We start from the raw sequence: 8,187 nt of genomic DNA on the forward strand, positions 1-8,187 counted from the left end.
AATAACATTAAAAAATGTCCTTAGCCTTTTATTCTTTTGTTATAGTGTCGAAAGTGTATTTATTGCTATACCAAATTTTCTATTTGTGTGCAATATATAAATGAGTTAATTGCCTACAAAATTATGAAGTTAAATTTTGGTTTATCTTTTAAAAATTTGAATGCAAAAAAATCTCAATTGTCACATTTGATCAAATTAAATTCGTTATACTATGTTTAGTTTCTTAAATCAAAATTACGTCGTTTAATCGTCTTCGTCATCACATTAATATACATTTACGCGACTATTCATTCATAACAGCAATATTTACACGTGTGCACTAATTTAGCATCAAAATTTCCTCCAAAATGGTTATCATGAGACAATTGAGAAATTTTTGATACTTTTGATTTCACATTCAAATTTTGAAAGGTGTGGGATAAATAAGAATTTGACCAAACTTGGTGATTATTTTATAGACAATCCTTTATACATTATGTAAAATTTTGTGTATTTACATGCCAGTATATCCCTAAAAAATCTTGTATCCATTTACTTCTTATTAGTTGCCATCCCTCTCCCCTAATTAAGCTTGATTTCTAAAAAAAAGAAAGATATGAAGATTATAAGGTATTTTCATTTTAATTTGAGTTTATAATATATTATCTTATCTCTCAATCAACATTCGCTTACTGGATGCATGAATTGACTTTGAATATCAATTATTAAACGTATATAAATTAGCAAATTCAACGATCTTAGACATAAGGCTTCAATAGACAATAATGATCTAAAATACATCCTTGTATAAACTGTATAATGTTGTCCTGATCAAGATAAAAAAAAATAATAGATAACTCATTAAGAACATTCTATTATTTATCTCAAAGAGAAAAAATTATGTCATAATCTTCATTATCACGAAAGAGTCATCATAAAATTCCATCCTTGTTTTATCATTTTTGCATTATGTTTGTATTTGGAACTATAGTGATAACATATTTTCTGGTATATTTTTTTCTTACTTTTTTAGCTTAGTTTCGTAACGCTAATTTGCTTTCTATCGCCTTCAATTGAATAAATAACATAAAGAAAATAGCGTTGTTGCATGTAATACTCCAATGCGTTGTCAAGCGAAATATTTTATTCTTTGCTCATGAGAGCATCCGCAATGGGCGGACGATGGCACGCCCGATAGCGCGCATCGTCCCCACCCATAGGGCGCGGACGATAGTCGCGCCCTATACTTCGGTCGCGGAGGATAGCGCGGACGATGGCCATCGTCTGCGCCATCGTCCGCCCCATTGCGGCTGTCGCGGACGATGGCCATCGTCCGCGCCATCGTCCGCCCCATTGTGGAGGTCGCGGACGATCGACCGCGGACGATGGCACGCGGTTTTGTTTTTTTATAAATACCGTTCATTCATCGTCCGCGCCATCGTCCGCCCCATTGTGGAGGTCGCGGACGATGGCACGCGGTTTCGTTTTTTTATAAATACCGTTCATTTGTAACATTTCATTTCACGCGATTTCATTTTCGAAACTTACATTTACATAATTACTACGAAATGGATTCAAGCCCCAATAGTCCTACGTTTAGCGCAGGGGCGCATTGGCCGGGTACAGAACCCGATGATTATCGTTCGTTCGACACCAATACCCATTACGATCCCGACTTAGTTTACCGACGATGTTGCAGACGCACAGGGCCCTCAAGAAGTGTACCGACCCCGACGAAGCCGAATATCTCCGGGCGTTACTCGATGAGCTGCGTCGGAAGTTGGGAATTGGTCCGACTTAGTTTTTTTTTTATTAGTTCAATGATGCAACTTTTTTTTATTAAAACTTCGCCGTTTGTTATTTAGACCGTTTTTTATTTACTCGTTACTTGTTATTTGAAAACAGTTAAATTAATTAAACAAAATAATAAAATGATGATGTGGCGCGCCATAGGGCGCACCTTAGGGCGCGCTTTAGGGTGCCCCACTGCAGGTGGGGAGGTAGGAGGATAAAACTACTGACGTTGTTCGCCATAGGGCGCGCCTTAGGGCGCCCCATTGCTAATGCTCTGATTATGCTGGAACAGTACCTATACAATGCATATAATTATAAACTCGATATTCACATCGTCCCATGTTACTCGCACTTTTCATTTTAGATCGTAAATTTGTGATTGATTTTTTAGTATAATTAATTAAAATTTTAAGTATAATGAGACACAACTTAATAAAGGGGCACTTAACTTAATCTAACATATTAATTAAATACATTAATTCTAACTTAAACTATAAATAATGTAAGTAGTTTGAAACGAGTCGAAATGGAATAGTGCAAGTAACATGAGACGGATGGAGTATAATATTCAATTCACGACTAAAATCAATTTTACACTATTAGATCTTAAAATGAGTGGATGAAATTAAAATTCACGAATTTTAAAAAGTAATAGATAAAATATCAACAAGCGGGTAAAATAGTTAATCTATTACTCCCTCTGTCCGATTAAAGATGACATACTTTCCTTTTTAGTTTGTCCCAATCAAGATGACTCATTACTATAAATGAAAACACATTTATCTCTACTTTATTCCATCTCTGTTACTTTACTCTCTCCACTTAACACATAAAATATAACTGCATAAAACTCTGTGCCGCCCAAGGTGTCACGACTGCTCTTACTAGTTATAGCAAGATTGGCTATATCGTGACTAAAATATAAGGAAAAAGGGAAAGTGAAACATTTATATGACAAGTAGGACTAGAAAGGGCGTTCATGGCAAATTCAAAGGGGTTCATCATAAGATAAATCAAAGTAGAGACATTGGTGTTTGATTAGCAATGACAAATTCTGGAAATCCTAACATAAAGAGAAATACATCTGCAGCGGAAGTGTTCAAGACAATACATCACGTATGAAGACATAATGTATTAGACATCCTAGGCTAACTTATTATCGTCAATTGCTCAACACCACCTCTCGCTCGTTCACGTTCAACCTGCACATTAAAAAAGAAACATGCAGGGCTGAGTACTTGGTATACTCAGTGGGCACAATGCCGAAACATAATTTTCGTAAAAGTTTTGCCAGCCAGTTGAGTGATCTCAGGGTTTTAATTTGAAAATGTCCGAGTCACTAAAGTATTTTCGTTCATAAAGTCGATTGCAATCTAAGTTCATCATAGATACCATATCTGAACGTATGTGAACCGGGAATGTGGCCACATTTCACGACGGTCACTGGATCGGCCAACTTAAAAGCTAGCTCACGATCCCCATATGTGTACACTAGTCCGAGTACGGTTTGCGGCTTTACTGGGACCCGAATTCGATTAAACATAATTGGCATAGCCAAGCAGATAGGCATTCCATAAAACATAAAAAGCATGACAAAACATAAATAGCATAATTTTCACATAATCATGCTAAAAGGGCAAGTTCACATTTTGAAAGAAATGCCCACCTCGATAGCTCAAGTCTTTTTCTGAAAATTCCTTGACTTGGTCTTAAACGACGTGCGAGGACGTCCCTTTAGAAATAGTAATACTTTAATTAGACTTTAAGAAGTCACGAAAACTTAAACGTGAATGCATCCTATGCGTGCTCATTTTATTCTTTTTTTTAATTTTTCTAGAAAAAGTTATAGGATCCTTGAACGTTAATTAAATCGGGAGATTTAATCTATCGGGAAAGTTTAGAAATTTCTCGCTTAACTCAAAAACACCTTAATCTCCATATATTCATTCTTCATGAAGTTAGATAAAACCGGAAATTAATCTGTCGTCTCGGAATTTACTTAGCGAACCATCGCCTAATCCTAATTAACTAATCAATTAATTTGGGCCAGATTCTTACTTAGTTAAATCCTCATGTGGCCCAAGAAAAAAAAGAATTGGCAGTCCACTTCTTAAATTAAATCCTTAGTCCATGCATTGAATTAAAGAGGCCCTAAGCTAATTAAATAAAATCAGGCCCAACACATATACTACTTGCCTCCATCGGTCTTTCTCTCATATCTCAAACTCAAAATTCCCAAATTGAAAGACAATCCCTTCGTCTCCCTTCGTCTCCCTTCGTCTCACTCTTCTCGACGACTGCTCCGTCGTCTTCCCCGGTGAGCACCGAAGCTCCGACGGTATCCTCCGTCCATCGGCTCCATTTCTCTGCGATTCAATCGCCATCTCCGGCACCTCCAACGACTCGCATTGGCAGCCGCTTCCGCATCTCACGTCGCTGCCCGTTACCGGGTGGACAGTAGCTAGTTTCTTCGCTGGTGAGCGAACTCGACGGAGTCAGCTCACTCTTCTCCGTCCAGCCCTCTCAACTCCGTGATTCCCTGTGTTCTCTCTCTCTCGGCTGCTACGCAGCGGTGTAGCACCGCTGTCCTCCCGCCTTCGCCGCACTGTTGAGACCTCGCCGGCAGCCTCCTGACCGCCATCAGCCATCCAGCTCCCCGTCGAGCTGAACCCGAGTTCCATTTCGGAACTCCCTTCTCAGCCCGAAGTTAAGTTCTTTACCCTCTATTACTTAGTGTACTTTACTTGAGTTTTTGGTGCAGCAACTCTGTGGAATCAGAGGTCTTGAAAATTTTTATGTTCACTTACTGGAATAGGTTCATTATTTTTAGTCCCTCCTTGGGCAGTAGCTTTGTGAAATTATAATCCTTGTATTTTATCACAGTGATGAGGTTTCATATGGTTTTGCTACTGTTGTTGGTCTATGAGGCAGACTATGGTTTTCCTTGCACTAATTTGTTATGATGTGGAAATCCTGAAGCTCTAAGTTCTTGAGTTTAAACATGATGACCAAAACATGGCAGGGGATGTGCTAGTGTTTTACTGTTCTTCCATTTATTTCTAGAATGCTGTGATAGTGAAGTGGTGGTGCTCTAAACATGCTTGCGGTGTGTCTATAGTTCTATCTATAATACATGCGCATGAATTGAGGGTGTTGGTGAGATTACCTGTTGGTTGGGCTGAGTTTACTATGCTTTGAATCACAACAACTTCTCTTGCTCTTTCTCACTCTCAAACTCACTACTCCAACTCACAATTTCTGATTGAAGTGAAGGAGTGATATTGGGTGGAGGCACTCACACTTAGACCATCCGCAATGGGCGGACGATGACACGCCCGATGGCGCGCATCGTCCGCGCCATTTATCGTCCGCCCCCACTGTGGGTGTGTGGCATAGGCCGCGGACGATAGTCGCGGCCTATGCTTCGGGCGCGACTTAAACCGCGGACGATGGCCATCGTCCGCCTCATTGCGGACGATGGTCGCGGACGATGGTCGCGGACGATGGCCATCGTCCGCGACATCGTCCGCCCCATTGTGAAGGCCGCGGACGATGGCTCGCGGTTTCTTTTTTTTTTATATAAATCTCGTTTCTCATTCAGTTGTGCATACGAACATATCGACTATCTCTCAACATATTCTCTCTCAACATCCAATGAAAATGAATCCCGGCGAAGACACCAATAGTTCTAGTTCGTCTGATTCCGGTCGTTCGATTGACGAAGCATTAGATGCAGCCGTTGAAGAGGCCATGGCGGCATGCTATTCGCAAATGCAGCGCGAGAAGGCGGCGGCTGCAGCGGCGGCTGAGCAAGTCCATCGTCCTATTCGACCTAGGACGTATGTCCGACGCAACCACGAGGAAGCTCACAGGCGTATGGTTGAAGACTATTTTGCCGATCAACCACGTTGGGGCCCGACTGTTTTCCGCCGCCGGTTTCGAATGTCGAGGTACCTTTTTCTCAGCATTGTTCGTACATTGTCTTCACGTGAAGAATACTTCACGTTTCGGGAGGACGCCATCGGGAAACCCGGCCTTACACCATTGCAAAAGTGAACGACTGCTATTCGTCAGTTGGCATACGGCACCACGGCGGACCTTTTTGACGAGTACCTCCACTGTGGGGAGACTACAGGCCGCGAGTGTCTGAAGTACTTTTGTCGGGGGATAGTAGAGGCCTATGGCGACACATATTTGCGCAAGCCGACTGCCACTGATTGCCAGGGTTTGATGCAGATGCACGAGACGGTGCACGGGTTTCCTGGGATGCTCGGGAGCATCGACTGTATGCACTGGCAGTGGAAGAACTGTCCGAGGGCGTGGAGAGGCCAATTCACAAGTGGATACAAGGGCAGCCACCCGACGATGATACTCGAAGCCGTCGCTGACTATCGGCTTTGGATCTGGCATGCTTACTTCGGCGTAGCCGGGTCGAACAACGACATCAACGTCCTCAACTCGTCCACTCTCTTCACCGACCAATGTAACGGCGACGGCCCGACCATAGAGTTTACTGCCAACAGACGCCAATACCATATGGGGTACTACTTGGCCGACGGCATCTACCCACGGTGGCCAGTTTTCCTAAAGACAGTCAGCTGCCCGATTGGTGAGAAGAGGGTTTTATTTGCGCAAAAGCAAGAGGCGGCGCGGAAGGATGTAGAGCGGGCATTTGGGGTGCTCCAATCACGATGGGCAATTGTGAAAGGGCCGGCTCGTTTCTGGTTCAAGGAAGTCTTCGCCGATGTCATATATGCGTGCATAATCATGCACAATATGATAGTCGAGAGTGAAGGCGGAAGCATCACCGATTGGAATGACGACGACCGTGCATCTAGCTCTGTCGGCACATCGACCGAGACACCCGATAGATGGTTACCGTTAGGTTTCGATGAGGTTTTATCTAGGCAGGCCTCGATGCGCAACCAACAAGAGCATGCGCAGCGCATGAGCGACATGATTGAAGAAGTGTGGGCTCGTTACCGCCGTCGCTGAGTTTGCGTTTTTTATTATTTCGCATTGTAATGTATTAATTTTTATTAAATGAATGAAGTTTTTAAAATTCGTATTTTAAATGTATTTTAGTTTTTTTTTAATTCGTATGTATTTTGTAAATATTACAAAATTGATGATGTGGCGCGCCATAGGGCGCGCCTTAAGGCGCCCACTGCAGGTGGAGAAGGAGGAGGATAAAAATGCTGACGTGGCGCGCCATAGGGCGCGCCTTAGGGCGCTCCACTGCTGATGGTCTTATAGGCTGTTTGTTGTTGAATCCTTGTACAATCGGTTGTGGTGAGATTGGCAGGCATCAAACCTGATCTCCCTTGGCTCTTTATTCATAAAGGCTGGCTGTTTTTGAGGCAGTACCTAAGATGTACTCGATGAATCAATAAATGGACTGAGCTCCTCCTTTGTTTTTCTTATTGCAGCAAAATCCTCCTTTTTTATGATTCTGCATCAAACTTTAACTGAAATTGTGGTGGTGTACTAGAATCCTGCAGCAAACTCGATGAATCAATAAATGGAATTGTTTGTTGTGGCAGGCATAATGCAGGTGCTGCTATGCGAAGTGGAGGTTGCAGGATTTGACTTGCTCTCTTTGGTGAGTCTTTGGTCTCCTAATCTTAAAGAAGGGTTGGTTCTTTCCTTCTATTAAGAGTTCCTTAACTTCTTATGCCTTTATCCAATGAAACTTGTTTTTATCTTGCAGGTGGGGAAGGCGACTTGGCTGCCACGTTGCTGTCCGAGACCTGGGTTTGTTGCCCTCGGCCCGACGGGCTGCATCGGTCATGGGCCATGAAGGGTCTGATTCGGGCTCATAAAGAATAGGCCCGCTGTTTATATTCTTGTATTTGTAGTCATGATTTCTTTTCTTAAACTCATAAACTCATGCACTTAATTATATAAATTAGCGCGTAGTTTGAGATGTACGCGAACACTCTTTAGTTCGTGAATGAAGTCTTCATATTCTTCTCGACGTTTATTATGTTTCATAAATATATGAAATTGTTTTGGTTCGTTCGACTCTCACTATATTTTTAATTCGCGAACTATAAACACTTAAGTATCAATAAAAGTAGCGAGTTATATTTATTTCAATGTAACAAGAGAGTGATGTTTTTTTTCCAAAGTCCGGTAGAAATTCTTAAAACTTAAGTAAATAAACGAGTGGGTATTACACAAGGAAGGGGTCATCTTCCTTGGGACGGAGGGAGTATAACATACTCCTTCCGTCCCAGAAGAATATGCACTATTTTCTTTTTCGTCCGGCCCCAAAGAGTATGAACATTCCAATTTTGGAAATTCTCTTCTCTCTAATGAGGTGGGACCCATCCTCCTCTAACAATACTTAAAAAACTTTCTCTATCTATCTCTCTCTTACTTTACCAATAATGCATTAAAATCTGCGTTGAA

General features: G+C 41.8%; 1 long non-coding RNA gene across 1 annotated transcript; it reads left to right on the top strand.

The window, feature by feature from the left end:
• The first annotated feature begins 6,884 nt into the window (after positions 1-6,884).
• LOC121799607 lies at positions 6,885-7,750 on the top strand. The gene is made up of 2 exons (XR_006050337.1): positions 6,885-7,375; positions 7,484-7,750. It is a non-coding gene; the product is annotated as an uncharacterized LOC121799607 (long non-coding RNA).
• The last annotated feature ends 437 nt before the right edge of the window (positions 7,751-8,187 follow it).

The sequence above is a fragment of the Salvia splendens genome, chromosome 4, assembly GCF_004379255.2.
Source record: "Salvia splendens isolate huo1 chromosome 4, SspV2, whole genome shotgun sequence".
NCBI lineage: Eukaryota > Viridiplantae > Streptophyta > Magnoliopsida > Lamiales > Lamiaceae > Salvia > Salvia splendens.